We start from the raw sequence: 17,371 nt of genomic DNA, 5'->3' as shown, positions 1-17,371 counted from the left end.
ACCAAAGAGAATCTCACCGAAGAGAGTGTCCTACCAAAGACAGTCTGCTGCCCAAGGAACACATACCACTCTCATACTCACATCTTAGGAACCAATCATAGTTTCTGGCACTGCCCAGGGAGCAGTACCTATGGGATCCACCTCTTGTCTCTGAGGGTGTGAACTTTTATCAAAAAGATCTTCAAGTTTCTGACTAAGAAAAGAGGAGAATTCCAAGTTCTTGATTAATCATGTTAAAAGTTGCTGATTGATTACAATAAAAGACAAAAGGAAGGTAATTCCATTTTCACAACCATTGTTCATAAATTTAGAGAATTTCAAGACCAAGCCATTTTATTTTGTACATTTATCAATCTATAGGGAAAATCTTAATCTCTAACTGAGCATGACATAGTACCATTCCCACTAGGGTCTCTTCAGTACCTATGGACATCATTCCAATAAAGTAGTTCTCCACAATGTCAATTCAACTGATCCAATGTTTCCCCACAACTTTTTTTCAGGTAGAGGAAGAACTTCAAAGACATACAGTAAATTCTTTAGTATTCTCATCCATGCTCTACTGGTTCTTGGGGATAGCCAGGCTTAAGATTATATGTTACTTTACATACTCCTTCAAATCATTATATCCTTTGAAACTTTTGTAGGATTCAGGCAACCTCTGGAGAGCTATGACCTTGATTTGAGGTGCCAAGTAATGAGTGAAGCCCAGCCAGATCTGGACATTCTCCTTTCCTATTAGTATCTAGGTCATGCATTTGACCCTTTCACAGAAGAGAATTTCTCCCTGCTTGTAGGTAATGAATGATCTAGAAAGGGAGGTGACTAAGTAATGTCATTCCCTGATATACAGCATTTGATTGGACAACTGGCCATATGAATTCATCTACAAATTCCTTACAGATATCCTCAATGAAACATTTTTGGTTTCAAGCTTAGTGCTTTCTTCTTGATCTCTTCAAATTCCTCCTTTTGTCCACTGTTAGCCATTTGGACTAAAGCATCATAATCCCATTCTTTCAGCCATTCTAGAAAAAAGGGCATGTCTAGGTCTCCACTGTAAGCAAGAACCACAATGATTTTTAAAAAGTTGATCAAAGTGGAGGTGTTTGACTTCAGAGGCAAGTGGACTGGAATATATATTTATTCAAAGATTTTTTTCCTTAGTTCTCCTAGAAACTTTATTCTTTTTAGTTATTAATAGTTTTCCTGTTGTTTAATCTCTGTGTGCTTGTTTTTTAACTGAGTTTTCTTCTTTGTGAGTTTTTTTTGATAGCTTCAGTGTTTGTTTATTTTTCTGCTTGTATTCCTACAAGCTCAATTTCTGACTTCTCTTTTGATGTAAGATTCTCCCTGAGAATTTACTTTCATTAGCCTTTGTCCCTGCCTTCAAATGATTGCTAGAAGGACAGAACTGGCCTTAGCAATATGTCAGTCTCCTTTATATCAGGTCTGGTGGAATCCCACACATATGGAGTCACCAAATTCCCATTTCCTCTATTTTTCATTCTCTGACTGAGCATAGTTACAAAACTGTGCATGTAATATTACCCCAGGGAGATCATGCTTCCACTTTCTCATAACGCTACTTCCTTCTCATAAGATAGGAATTGGCAGCATTAGTTTCAATTCCCTGTTGCCATAGAATGTTAGAGTGAAGAACAGGGCAGGGAGTCTGCTGACAGAGACTACAGCAACAGAAACAGAATTTCTGAGGAAATCTCAGAGTACAAGCCCATGTGCGATAAGAAATGAACATGAGAACTATAGAGAATATATTAGAGATTAGAAATTTGCCTTCTCTGCTATTAATTCAAGTAGCTTCCTCATTAGGATTATTGGTGTCTTCATCTATGGAGAAAGCTGCAATTGCTTTATTTCTTGCATATAATCCATCTTCTGAAATGGTTTTCCTTTTTTTTTTCTTTTTTTAAATTTTCATCATTATGTGAAACTCACTTCCATATTGGTCATTTTTGTAAGAACACTCTCATAAAAAAACAGAACTCCAAAATAAAATCATAAATACAATGACATGAAGGATAGTGTATGAATTAAAAATTATGAGGCTGGCTATAACTTAACAGCTTTATTAAATCAAAAGGAGGAGGAGGAGGAGGAAGAAGGGATAAGTAGGAGAGAGGTAGAGAGGTAATTAGCTTTTCTATCTGTGGTGCCATTTTGGGCCCCCTACCACACTCACTCTGAGGAGCACAGTCACCAACAAACACTGAAGTTCACAAGACCCCTCCTTCCTGCTTGGATCACCTTATAAAGTCTTTTCTACACTCCCTAACTTTCAGGCATCATATTCTGGGAACCAAACATAATTTCTTAATTTTCCTGGGCCACCCAGGTGGGCAGTGCCTGGGGAATTGCTCTGTTGTCTCTTGATATTTTTTACTCTGTTGCTCCCTTTTCTGGTGCCTGGTCTATCCTCAATTTACTCAGTGGTATCTGGCCTCCAGGTGACAGGAAATAACATCATGAGAGCAACAAAGGAAGCAGAGAAATTTAGTTCAGACAGTAGAATGCTTTGATCCCCATATGTCTGACTTGAACAATTCTTTCTCTGAAGGTGGATAGCATTTCCCTGTGATAAGTCTTTCAGGAATGTCTCAGATCATTGAATTGCTAAGAGTAGTTCACTGAATTGCTAAGTGTAGCCCTGTTTTCACAGTTGATCATCATATGATATTATTATTACTTTATGATGTTCTCCCAATTCTGCATCTCTCTCGGCATTAGTTTAAGAGCTTTCCAACGTTTTCTGAAATTATGTTGCTTATCATTCCTTATAGCACAATAGTATTTCTTTACCAACATATACCACAATTTATTCAGCCATTCCCCAACTGAAAGACATCACCTCAATTTCCAATTCTTTGTTACCACAAAAGACCTGCCATAAATATTTTTGTACAAGTAGAGCTTTTCCCCTTTTTTTAAATTATCTTTTTGGGATACAGAACCAGTAGCGATATTACAAGATAAAGAGTTATGCAATTTTATAGTCCTTCAGGCATATTTCCAAATTGCCCTCCAGAATGGTTGGTTCAGTTCACAACTCCACCAACAATGTAGTAGTGTCTCAACTTTGTTACAACCCTTCCAACATTTTTCACTTTTCTTTACTGTCATATTGGCCAATTTTCTAGGTATGAAGCACTGTTTTAATTTGCATTTTTCTATTCAAGAGTGATTTAGAACATTTTTTCATGTGATTATTAATACCTTTGATTTCTTCCTTTGAAAATTGCTTGTTCCTATCCTTTGACCAGTTGTCAGTTGGGGAATGGCTTGTATTCATACAAGTTTGACTTTGTTCTCTATGAATTTGAGAAATTAGACACTGGTCAGAGAAATTTGGTATAAAAATTTTTCCTGATTTGTTTTTTCCTTCTAATCTTGGTTAGTTTGGTTTTGTTTATACAAAAGCTTTTTAATTTAATGTAATCAAAATTATTCATTTTATATCTCATAATGCTCTCTATCTCATGTTTGGTCATAAATTATTCCCTTCACCAAAAATCATCCAGGTATACTATTCTATTTTCCCCCAATATAGTTATGGTGTCACTTTTTATACATAAATCATGTATGCATTTTGACCTTATCTAGGTGTAGGGTGTGAATACTGGTCAAAACCTAGTTTCTGCCATACTGTTTTTCCAGTTTTCCCAGCAGTTTTTGTTAAATAGTGAATTCTTATTCCAAAAGCTCTGATCTTTGGGTTTCTCAAACACTGAGTTTCTAAGATCATTTACCTCCATATATTATATATCAAGTCTACTTATTGATCTACTGTTCTATTCCTTATCCAGGACCAGATTATTTTGATGATTGCTGCTTTATAGTACAACTTGAGATGTGGTGCTTCCAGGCCTTCTTCCCTCACATTTTAAAAATTAATTCTTGATATTCTTGACCAGATAAATTTTGATATTATATTTTTTAGTTCTATAAAATAATTATTTTGTAGCTTGATTGGTATGGCACTGAATAAATTAATTTAGGTAAAATTGTTATTTTTATTATATTAGCTTGGCCTACCCATCAACAAATAATATTTTTTGCAGTTGTTTAGATCTGAATTTATTTGTGTGAAGTGTTTTATAATTCTGTTAATGTAATTCCTGAGTTTGTCTTGGCAAGTAGATCCCCAGGTATTTTATATTGTCTAGAGCAGTAAAGTGAAAGCTACAGCCCACGGGCCAGATGTGGTCCCCTTAAATGTTCTATCCTGCTGGGAGACATTATTCTTAACCTGATGAATACAATGTGTAGGATACAATACAATGAAACTTTGAAATAGTTGCCTTAGAAACAGACTGACAGATGAACATTTCCTTTCCTTTGACACCCTCTTTAAAAGTTTGCCCATCACTGGCCTAGAGTTATTTTAAATGGAATTTCTCTTTCTATCTCTTGCTGCTAAGCTTTGTTTAACATATAGAAATGCTGATGATTTTTGTGGATTTATTTTGTATCCTACAAGTTTATAAAAATTATTAGTTATTTAAACTAGTTTTTTAATTGATTCTCTAGAATTCTCTAAGTATACCATCATATCATCCAGAAAGAGTATCTGCAGATGATATTTGCTGTTGGTTTTAGGTAGATACTACTTATCATTTTAAGGAAAAACTCATTTTTTCCTATGCTTTCTAGTGTTTTTTTTTTAATTTTACTAGGAATGGATGTTGTATTTTGTTGAAGGATTTTTCTGCATCTATTGAGATAGTCACATAGTTTCTATTAGTTTCAATTATTGGTACGGTCAATTATCCTGAAGTTTTCTAATATTAAACCAGTCGTACATTCATGGTATAAATCCCACATATTCATAGCAAAGGATCCTTGTGATATATTGCTGGAGTCTTCTTGCTAATATTTTATTTATAGTTTTTGCCTCTATTTTCATTAATAAAATTGTTCTAGAATTTTCTTTCTCTGTTTTTGCTTTTCATAACTTGCAGGTAACAGTACCATATTTATGTCATAAAAAGAATTTTGTAGGATTCCTTCTCTGCCTATTTTGCCAGAGAGTTTATATAGTATTGGGATTAATTTTTCTTTAAATATTTGATAGAATTCACTTTTGAATCTATCTAGCCTTTGGAATTTTGTCTTAGGGAGTTCATTGATGTTTTGTTCAATTTCTTTTCCTGAGAAGGGATTATTTAAGTATTCTAACATGGCAATTTATATTTTCATAAATATTCATCCATTTCACTTAGATCGTCAGCTGTATTGGCACATATTTGGACAAAATAGTTTTAATAATTGCTTTAATTTCCTCTTCATTGTTGCTGAATTCACCCTTTTCATTTTTCATGCTGATTATTTGATTTTCTTCTTTCCTTTTTTAAAGCAAATCAATGAATCTTCTGCCTCCTACTTCTCTACAGAGTAAGATTGGATTCAATATCCAAAAGAGTATGGTTGTTATTCCTTCTCTAAGGCAATTATGATGAAAGTAATGTTTTCACATTGCCTTTCACCACCCTTATCCGCTCTTCCATTATAACAGTTTTTAAAGTCTCTCTAGGTGAGATAATTTACCTCATTTCATTCCATCTTCCATTTTCTCTTTCACAGCAATCCTTTTTTTCTGACCCCTTAATTTTATTTTTATATATTATGTCATCCTAATCATCTTACTCTCATGCCTCTATCTATATACTCCTACTATCTGTTCTAATACTTATTTTAAAAAATTAAGAATTACAAATGTCATCTTTCCATGTAGGAATACATAGTTTGATCTTATTGAGTCCCTTAAATTTTCTCTCTCTTATTTACCTCTTTAGACTTCTCTTGGGTCTTCTTTTTGGACATCAAATTTTCTATCTAGTCTTTTCATCAGGAATTCTTGGACATCTATTTTATTAAATAGTTATTTTTTCCAATGAAAGAATATATTCAGTTTTGCTGGATTGGTGACTCTAGTTTGTAAAATTAGATCTTCTGCCTTCCAGGATATCATATTTCTGGGGGATGTAATTTTGGAATTTATTTCCAGAAGTGATCTCTGGATTTTTTCTATTTTACTTTCTTGTTCAAGAATATCAGATCAGTTTTCTTTGATAATTTCTTGTATCACAATGTCCAGAAATTTTTTTTAATCATGGATTTCAAATAATCCAATGATAATGAAATAGTCTCCCCAAGATCTATTTTCCAGGTCAGTTGTTTTTCTCAATAAGACATTTTCTTCTGTTTTTTTTTTATTCATTTGATTTTGTTTTATTGTTTTTTGATGTCTCATGAAGTTATTAGCTTTCAATTGTCCTATTCTAATTTTTAAGGAATGGTCTTCTGCAAGCTTTTAAACCTCCTTTTCCATTTGTCCAATTCTGCTGCTATTTTATTCTTGCATTGTTTTCATTTATATTCTTTATTTTTCCACTGCCTTTCTTAATCGATTTTTGAAATCCTTTTTGAGGTCTTCCAGAACCTGAGACCAATACATATTTTTCTTTGAAACTTTGCATATATTTTCTTTGCTTTCCTTCTCTTGTCTGTGCTTTGTTCTTCTTTGTCTCTATAAAACTTTTCCATGTTTTCTAGGCATTTTTTTGATGTTTGCTCATTTCCCTAGCCTTTTTCTTGACTTTCACTTTTATCTTAAATGAGGGCTCTGTTCTTTGGGTAAAGAGGGCACTCTCTTAAACGTTAGCTTTTCCTTGATATTGTCCCTCACTCTATTTCTGGGTTTCTGTAATTTTCATCTCTTCCAAGGTGATATGATGATCTGTGGGTTGGGAGCTCTGAAACCACCTGCCACTGCTGACTCAATGCTCCCCTGAGACTGCTGATCATGTACAGAGCTCAAAGAACAAAGAGGTATCCTGTGCTTGGTCTCAAAGTATAACCTTAGTCTTGCGTGGAGGCTTTTGGTCTCATTATGGGCTTTATCAGTTCTGACACACTATGGACTGTCTTGCCCTGGGGCATGTAATTTTGCCTTGTGCTTTGGTGGAAGCTAGCTCTGGGCATCTTTCTTCAATGGGGAGTTTCTGTCTTTTAACCTGTTAATTTCCTTTTGAGCTATTTCCCACTTTTCTTGACAAATTTCTCCCATCTTTCTCATGATCTCAGATTTGAACTCTTTAAGAGTTTGTGGCCAATTTCCATTTTGGGGGGAAGATTTGGATGTATTTGTCCTCTTCTGCTATCTGCTCTGTTGTCTGGATTTTTTCTGTGTAAAATTTATCAAGTATTAATACTTTCCTCTTGTTTTTTTTTTCTCTTGGTTAGTTCTTCGGCATTGCTTGTCATTATTATGTTGGTTTTTTTTTCTCAGTCAGAAGTCTGGGTGAGGCATGCAGGCTCTCTGTATATAGATCTGTGGAGCAGTTTTTGCCTGAGTCACAGCACAGTGCTGCCCCTCTCAGCTTTATCCTCTTGCCTAAGGTCTGTGTTCTTTAGGCTCCTGGGGTCTCAAGTCTAGCTGTTCTCAGGGTCAAGCCTCCTGATAGTCCCCTTGCTTGCTCCTCTGTCCAAGGCTCCTTTATGAGTCTCAGCAAGCTGCTTCCACAGTCTGTCACACCTCTGCTCTAGGTCCGCGCCCAAGGACCACGCTCAAGGTATGTGCTCAAAGTCCGCATTCTTTAGCCTCTTGGGGTCTTAAGTCTTGCTGCTCTCAGGAGCAAGCCCCTGATGATCCCAGTTAGTTGCCAAGAACTTAGTGACTTAGTGAATGCTCCACACTTGCTCTAACCCTTGTTAGGGACTGTAAGTGGGGAGGGGAATGGATTGATCAGCTCCTGTTTTAGTGAAAGCTATTTTACCCCCTTATAGTGTGGAAATGCCCACATCCCACATACCTTCAATGTTGCACCCTCTTGTGGGGTCCCTTCTTTCATCTGGATTTGGTTTTCATGTCCTTTTGAGGTATCAAGTATCGCTTGGTTAGGAGAGTTAAGAGCCCTGCTTCTACTCTGAAGTCATCTTAATCCAGAAGTTCTGGAAGCTAGCTCTGGACTTCAGTCTGATCTTACCAAGACCATGCCCACAGTGTAGATTGCTTTGTACTGGGATTCTGGACTTTATTGAGGACTTGGACTAGGGCTTGGAACTTTATGAGGTGTGTGTGTATGAGTGGGAGTTACATTGCTGTTAGCTTGGGCAGGATTTCAGAGTCCGGACATTGGCCTGGGCCCAGGTTCAGAACCTAGAGTAGTTGTTGTGGGGCAAGGGGTTTGCTGTTGGCTTGCACTGGTACTTTTTAGTATAGCCTCATGCCAGCTCTGCTCCCCTCTCTCCTCAGTGAACCAGACCCTCTCTGCCTACCTTTCAAGTTATTCTCTCCATGAAAGTTGCTTCTCTCTGTCTCCTTGTTGGTTCTTTCACTCTAGTACTCATTTTTGGTGTTATTTTAAGGTTATTTGGAGAGGATTCTCATAGCGGTTTGAGTGTACTTTGCCATCTTTTGAAATCATTTTCTAGGTCATGAGAAAAGGCTAGTCCTACATCATATTGGCTACATATCCCTTAATGAAACATATAGTCTCGTAACTGATGATATTCTCATTGCCTATGACTTAATGTGTTGGAAATCAATCAGAAAATACTGAATAGTACCTCTCTATCCCCTGAAAAATACTTAGGTTTCCATGACATCCAACATAGATATGTTGACCTGAAAAGAAAAGGCAATAAATAATTCACTCAAAAAGGAGTTTTTAAGTGCCGAAAATGTTCCAGGGCAAGTGCTAAGTGCTGAGGATACAAAGAGAAAAATGAAGTTCCTGCCAACAAGAAGCTTACATTCTATCTTGGGAGATAACATACCTATAAAGTAAATGACTATACAAATTGGATGAAGGTAGAGTTTGAGGAGGTTTAGTAGCTGGACAATTGAGAAAAATGTTATATAATATAAAGTGTCTAAGTTGATATTCGAGGGTAACTAATGATTATAAGAGGTAGAAGTGAGAAGGGAGAAAATATCAAGCATGGGAGAAATCAGCCTCTGAGTCTTTACACTGATATGGGGAATAAAATATAGTATGTGAGGAAGAGTAGGAAGGCTAGCCTGGTGTGAATGAAGGGCATGGGAAGGAGTATAATGCATGATAAGCCTAGAAATGTAATATCATAGCTCTAGTTAGAAAGGACTTAAGTACTTAATCTAACACTCTCATTAAACAGATTGGAAAATATAGGTTGGAGCCAGGTGGTAAAGTACTTTAAATGTCAGATGGAGGAATTTGTATTTGATACTAGAGGCAATAGGGAAACACTGAAGTTTATTGAGTAGAAGATTGACATGATCAGACCTATGCCTTGGGAAAATCACTTTGGTAGCTATTTAGTCAGCTGATAGTAAGTCAATATAAATTTATTAAGGACTCACTATGGCCTAGACACTGTGCTAAGTACTGGAGATACAAAAAAAGACAAAAAAAATCCAGGCTGGTTCTTAAGTAGTTCACAGTCTAAGCAAGGAGACAACATGTAAACAATTATGTGCAAATACAAAATAATATAGAAAATAATCAATAGAAAGAAGGCATTAGAATTAAGGGAAGTGAGGAAAGAAATTCCATATAAAATCAGATTCTAGCTGGGCCTTGAAGGAAGCCAGGGAAACTAGTAAGTAAAGATAAGGAGTTAGGTCATTCCAGGAATGAGGGACAGATAATGAAAATTCCTGGAATTGGGAACTGGAGCATCTTATGGGAGGAACAATAAGGAGATCAATGTCCCTGGATGGAAGAGATTATGGGGAAATGTAAGGTGCAAAAAAGACTTGAAAGATAGGAGGAATGACTTATGAAGAGCTTTGAACATCAAATAGAAGATTTAATATTTGAAGTTGGAGGTGATAGGGAGCCACTAGAATTTATTGAGTAGGGATGTGTGACAGGATCAGACCTGCACTTTAGGATGATCATTTTGACAGACGAGTGGAGAAAGGTCTGAAGGCAAGAGCTGATATAGGTAGACAATTAAGATGTTATGAAAATAGGCCTGGCAAGAGTTGATGAGGATGATAAACAAGATTTATATGTAGTCTTTCTCTAGAATATAAAGGACACTTCATCTTAACATGGCCTGAATAGAAGACCATGGTTCCTGAGGCTCTCAGGAAACAGCACTGGTTGTAGCCCTTCCCTACTAATGTGGAAATGAAAACAAGGCACATGCCACAAATATAAGGCTTTATTTCAATCCAGTGTTACAAACTAATATAAAAGGATCTAGCCAGCTCATAAGAAAAAATACGAGATTTTCCATTTATCACAAGGACTCATGGAATACAGAAAATGCATTTTCACTGAGTTGTCATATAGTCAGTCACTGGCTTTGGGAGCATTTTGTTGTGTTTTGGGGGAGGGAAGATAAAGCCTTTCTTATTTGCCAGTCTATGGTTGGTTTCAGAGGTGTGAAACAGACTAAATTTTCCTTTTCTCTCCATTGTCCTTTCATAAAAATTGAAGTAAAGGAAAAGAAAATGTAGGGGCTAGATGTGAACGTCCATTTGAACTAAAATGGAAGTTTTTCTGAATTCTAAAATGTCATTACTCATATCAAGATGGATAAAATACAGCGTTACCTTCTGTGACAACACACTGCTCCTTTGAAGGACCACTTTGAAGATCTTATTCCCAGGTCCATTGTGCAAAGGTTGATGGGCTGCCCTAGTTTGAGGTGTCCAATTGGGCTGCAGTGTAAAGGAGGAGGGAGATCAGTGAGTTGCACTAATACCTTTCTTCCACTCCAGTGCTGTCCCTCTCTCTGACATTCTTTGAGGTCTCCAGTTAAGCCATGTGACATAGTCTTTTGTGTCTTTCTTTAAACAGGATAAATTTTAAAAGAGATGGAGTGGGGGAGGACAGAGAATTCTGTTTTCAGTATTAACCTACCAGTCTAATTCTTCTGTAATAACCTTTTAGTTCTAGCAATATAAACTTTGATGGTACAAATTAGACCAATTAAATGAGTTCATCAAATAGTTCTCCTCAGGAATAAGAACTCTGGACTGTTCTACAAAGACAGAAGCATATTACCACGAATCAATTCTCTGAATTTTAGAAAGAGATTGAAAGAGTAGGATACTACTTCCTGACAGGTAAACTAATGAAACTGTTGCTCTTTTCATTGTGTTAAATATAAGTACAATGAATTGTGTTCTCTCAAGGGTCTTAATCAAAAGTAGTTGAGTTTAATTATAAAAATGATTTTTAGATGGTGAGGATACAGAGCAAAAGGAATGATTTTATCAGCATTAATATCAAGTTTTAAGGGTATATTTGAAATAGCAAGGATGAAAGATACCAAAATTACTTCCTAGTATTTTTTTACTGCTCAGATTATTTTCATCAAGATTCAAAAAAATAACGCAAGATTGCTAATATCCCCCTGGGGGCTTTCTACTGAGATTGCTTTGGGAGGGTGAAGATGGAAGAAAGGCGGCAAGGAAAGAAGTAGAAAGTAATTTTCTTAGAAACAGAGCTCAAAGAATTCCCCTGATGCTTGTGAAGAAAGATAATGGGATATTTCCTGTCAACCAAAAGAATCATTTCCCTCTTAGATACAGAACATCCTTTTACAGCTTATTTATTTTCAGTAAAACCTTGTTAATTATAACTTTGCTAATCTAGAAATTTGGTATTTCTCACAAGAAATTTGGTGTTTTTACTCACTTCTCAGTAGATTTAATAGAGCTGAAGTTAGCATTCCTATTTTTAAAACTTCATTAGTTTTGCAATGTATGGTATAATATTCTTGCTAGAATACTATGAGATACCACTATGAATAATTAAAGCTAAATGACAATCATCAAAATAAATGAACCAAACATAATTTCCTTGAACAAATACATATCGATTTGTTCATATTTTTGGAATTTCCCCAATTCCATAATGTATGAGAATACTTTCATTTAAATGAATTCACAATGTTTTTATGTTGTCCCTAAATTAATCCAAATCTCTCTTGTTCATATATAATATATACCCATAGATGAGACAGGTAAAGATAATGTGGAGGTAGAGAAGAGTTATGTCTATACAGTCAAAGGTGAAGAAAAGTTTGGTATCCCTGATTTTTTTTAATTAAACCAACACACATATCAAATAATCCCTAAGTTTTCGAAGGTGATTTTTTTTCGCCAGAACTATTTGAGTTAATTACTGGCCCCCTGAAATGTCTTCGCCATCACAAACCCTTTTTTCATTTTATGGATCCACCCAAAAATCTCTTCCTACCATTTTTCCTTTAGTATACAAGGGAGATAATACTACACATATCTTGTATAAAAAAAGTAAGATGATGGCTTGGTGCATGCTTTGTAATATATGAACTACTATATGAATATGTCTACTATTGATCACAATAATTATGATGACATTACTATTATCATTAATAATATTATAACTATTAACATATCTTCAAATTTTCTAGTGGACTTTAGATACAACTCTATACTGGGGAAAGTTGTCTTATTTGTACTCTTTTACATTTAATGGTCTACGGATTATTGCACAGGTGACTATAATAACTCCTTTTTAAAATAATTGGATTGGAGTATTAGGATGGAAATTCATACTCTATATTTTAGCTGAAAACATCTCTGAGACATCTTCAGTAAAAACACAGAATGACGGTAATGATACATACCTTTATTTTTATATTTTTTCACTGTCTATATGTTTTTTAAATATTTAAACTCTACTTAACTTGGAAATTATTTACATTTGGTATGATATAAATAATATTATTTGGGGCTAATTGTGGGTAGCAGAATAGCATGTGATCATTTTCATACACTAATATTGTTTATTTGTTGAATGTTCACAGTTATTTTGAGGCGTTTCATAGTATGTGAGTTTAGAATCAGTTAATATATGATTATATATCATTTAAAATGATTTTCCATAGATATAGCTGGTATTGTGAGTGGCAAAATAAGTATTTCCAGGTCATTACTTCACAAGTGACTGCATAAACAAATTTTGGCCACCTGGATCAACCAAATGCTTTAATCTCATTCAATTCATTTATCCATAAATAAATTTGGAAAAGGAGTTTCCTTTGATTGATAAATGATTCCTAGGAATCATTTAATAATAAATTGACAAAAGAGACAGAGTCTTGAAGGTAGGAGAAATCTCTTAGAAAATAGTTGCAGGGACTTCTGACAAATGTAGTCTGGCATTATGTCAACTCATTCTGAGATGGAAGGAAATATTATGAAGGGGAGCAACATGAGTGGTGATGAATTCAAAGAAAGAGTGTAGTGGCAAAAGCATGATTTTGGACTACCAATTGTTAGTTAGAATGACAGAGAAACATTTATTCCAGCTCACATTTGTCAATGGAATGTGCTTTGGCTTTAGTTTTTTTCCCCCATTCTAGACCTTTGCCTATTCAAACACCTAAGAAGAGCTTTGGTTAGAATGAAATTGACCAGACATTTGTATGTTTTCACTAACTATGTGGTTTTTTCTTTCCCTTAAGTTTATCCATAATCCCTGGTACAATGATTCATGGTACCTTGAAAATTATATCATTCTTAATTGAAAATTATGAGCACTCATAACTTTTTTTATATGTGTATGATTTTAACTGAGAATAGTGAAGCTATGAAAATAAGTCAGTGAATTTCTGAACATTCTCCTCAAAGACAGTTAGCCTGTTTTCCTTTTGTTAAAACATGGTTAGATATGCAGTTAGGTAGCATAGTGGATAGAACATCAGGTCCAGTGTCAGTCAGGAAAACCTGAGTTCAGATTTGGTCTCAGTCACTTAACCCTGTTTGCCTCAATTTCCTCATCTGTAAAATGAACTAGAGAAGGAAATAACAAACCTCTCCACTATTCTTGCCAAGAAAACACCAATGGAGTCATGAAGAGTTAAACATGACTGAACAAGAACAAAAACCCCTTAGTAGAAGTGGAGTATATGGGCTCATTAAGGGAAAGTCATGCCTCCTGGAGCTCTCTAAAGGAGGAGCTAGGAAAGACAGAATTCAGACATTCTTGCTTTATGTTAAGTAAAATGTTTTGCAGAACTCAAATAGGGATTTTTACATAATATGCATTTACTCCTACTCACCTGCTTCACTTAGTCTTTGTAACAAAGGCATACACAAAACAATAACTTTAAGCAAGTGACAAAATGTACTAAAATGAAGAAACATTAACTACTGTAGCGTGAAAATACACAGAATTATTAACTGAATAGTAAGATTAATGATAAAAACAAGCATGGTACTGAACATTAAAGTTAACAAAATTGTGCAGTATACTGCCCCTTCCCCATCCATTGCACCTAGCCTGGTTTGCAGAGTAATACTTTTTATGAAGCTATCAAGAGATGTTTGGACAGTGGCTCTTTCCTTTCCCCCTCCTCCCCAACTAAACCTGATGATAGCAAGCAATATTTTTTCTTCATTAATCTTGAAACTTTTAAATGACATTTGAATCTTTTTTAAAAATTATAATGATTAGGAATTTGGCAACCTGCCTACCTCAGGTTACAACTCAACTCAGTGTTTCCTGTGACCAGTCATATAAGAACATGGGTAGTATAGGGACAGAATTGACAAAGTTATTGTTCATTTAGGATGTAAGCTGTTGAATAGTCTGACATGAACCAAATGATTACAAACTAGGAGATGAATGTAGAGAACAAGGAATCATTGTGTTACTATAGAAAGGAGATGAACATCTATTAAGTGGCTACTACCTGCCAGAAATGATGATAATGCTTTACAAACATTGTCTCATTTGATCCTTACAATAGCCCTTTTGGATACATAGGTAATACTGTTATTACCATTTAGCAGCTAAAGTAACTGAGACAGACAGATTAAATGATTTGCCTGGAGTCACAGAGACAGTATCTGAGATCAAATTTGAACTCAAGTCTTCCTGTCTCCAACCCCAGTATTATATCCACTGTGCTGCCTAGCTAGCAAAAGTCAGAAAGAAGCATCTAGCCCAGTGATGGCAAAGATTTTAGACAATGAATGCCCAAACTGCAAACCTTATGCTGCATGTGAACCTCCCTCTTACTCCAGACAGGAGAGGGAGAAAGCACAGTCATTGGGCTGCTGGGCAGAGAGGTGTGTGAAATGAGAAATATCCTCAGGCACAGTAGAGAGGGGGAGGGAAGCACTACACCCCCTCTAGCATGCATGCCACAGGTTTGCCAACACTGATCTAGTCTGTAAGGCCAAGGCAGGAAAGGATTAGGAGTTCTAAAGAGTAGGCAATTCAAAGAAATGCATTGACATGTAGAACACACCTGAGTTATCCCAGTTCTTATTATTCTTTGAGATATTCCTGCTTACATTGAAAGTAGTACTAGAATCTGGAGTTATTAGAATAAAAAAAAAGAGTTGCTGCTGTTAAAAGGAAAAATTCAGAAAGGAAAAGCTTTAGTGGAGTCTTAACAATGGCTCACTCTTATGTTGACCAGGTCTAGAAAATTATTGTTTTGATTTAAATAGTAAGAATATTATGACCATGGCATCATATATTACATATGTAATCTATATGTATATGCCTATATACAGATAATATTATACATACCAGGTGGCATAATAGAATGTTAAATATAGATATATTGGGGGTTCCATAATGTTACATAAACTACCTACACATTTTACATATATATACACACATATGTTTTATATGCACATATAAAGTGCATGTATATATGTATATATATATTTATACATAATTTTAGAATCCTTAGTGTCACCTAGTCATTCATCAGATGGAAAGAGTATGTATTAGTTGAAATGACATTGCTTTTAAACTTATAGTTTAAATATCCAAATGACAAAAACTTTCAAAAATGGAGTTTGCATTAGAAAATCAAAATGTCGTAATAATAGTATAAGGCAAGGGTTCCAGATAAAGCGATCCAACAAGATGCATGTAAAAAAGGTTCAATAAAGCTTAGCTATTATTTCTTTTAAACCAATAGATCAGAATAAAATTGTTATGGGCTAAGATCTACATATAGACCCAGGAATGATGCCAACAACTAAATTCTTCGCTGAGTGAAAATTATGGTCAGCATTTTGAGATCATTTATAATGTTCTCAATATTAAATTGTACCTTATTTCCTCTAAGATGGAAACATATTTCATACTATTCCTCATCAGTAAGCATAGGACCACCCTTTGAAGGGAATTGATCTATATTTTCCCATACCTTGAATTTCATTGTGTATTACTCTAATTTTGCATCAAATATTAAATTTGTTATATGATAAAAGATTCCAGAAATCACAGCTAATAAAAATAATTGAATTCAGAAGATTTTCACCTTTTTGACTATTTTTCTTGTGACACATTTAATGAACCTCACAGATTCTGAAAGCTCTTGTTTCATATTGGAATATTCACATTTATTACATAGTAAAGTTAAATCTTTTTTTATTAGCTTAGTTGTCAAGTGGCTTTAATAGGTAATATGAATAGGCAAAAATTGGGTAGATAGATACCTAGTTATGCATGTATATATATGGAAACACATGTGTATACATACATGTTGCATATATATTAATTGTTATTTCCTTGTTATATATGTACATATTCCTTTTCTGATTAAAAGGTAAACCCCTCAAGGGTAGGACCTATTTCCCTTTTGTTTTAAGATCTCCATTACTTAGTATGGGGCCTAATACATTTAATAAATACTTGCTTTAAGTGTAAATAATAAGTATTTACATAAGTGGAATGTTTTGCAGACCTCTACATAAAGAGACCTAAAGTCACCTCTCTCTTCCCAAACTGCCACTCTCATATTCCCAAAAGGGTTTTCAAGGAAAATCCAGGGAGCTCAGGAAGAAGCTGCTTCTAGGACAGAGCTCAGATCCCAGAGAGAGCCCAGAGAGAGTGTCAATTACAAACTCCACCCCCTAAGAATTCTCAAAATTCCAACAGAAGCTTTGGTTCTAAAACTCTAAACTGGGCTTTAGACAGTCTAAAAGGTTCTCTCATGCTACTTAATTTATAAAATCCTTATGCCAAAACTAATCCAATTTTATCTCTAATAATAATATGCATTTCTACTCACTCACTTTGCCTAGTCTATATAACAAAGACATATACAAAAGAATAACTTTATGTACTAAAATGATAAATTAAATACTATACCATGACAATACACAGAATTATTCGATAAAAGGTAAGGTTAATGATAAAATATGTAATTTTGCATAATGAAAAAATGCAAGTATGTAAATAAACTAATAAATACATATTACTTGCATTTAATAATTAGTTATTAATGAATTAGATATGAATGTTAGAACTGAAAGTATCTTTAGATGTCTAGTCTAAACATCTCATTTTAAATAGTCTTCATATAGAAAGTTAAGATTCATAGAGAACTTTAC

General features: G+C 34.8%; 1 pseudogene; it reads right to left on the bottom strand.

The window, feature by feature from the left end:
- Nucleotides 1–598: 598 nt before the first annotated feature.
- Nucleotides 599–17,371, bottom strand: part of LOC123241713 — an 85,317-nt pseudogene continuing 68,544 nt past the window's right edge.

This window comes from Gracilinanus agilis, chromosome 3 (genome assembly GCF_016433145.1).
Source record: "Gracilinanus agilis isolate LMUSP501 chromosome 3, AgileGrace, whole genome shotgun sequence".
NCBI classification, from domain to species: domain Eukaryota; kingdom Metazoa; phylum Chordata; class Mammalia; order Didelphimorphia; family Didelphidae; genus Gracilinanus; species Gracilinanus agilis.
The sequence above is the reverse complement of the archived record's forward strand: the minus strand, read 5'-3'. Positions and strand labels throughout refer to the sequence as shown.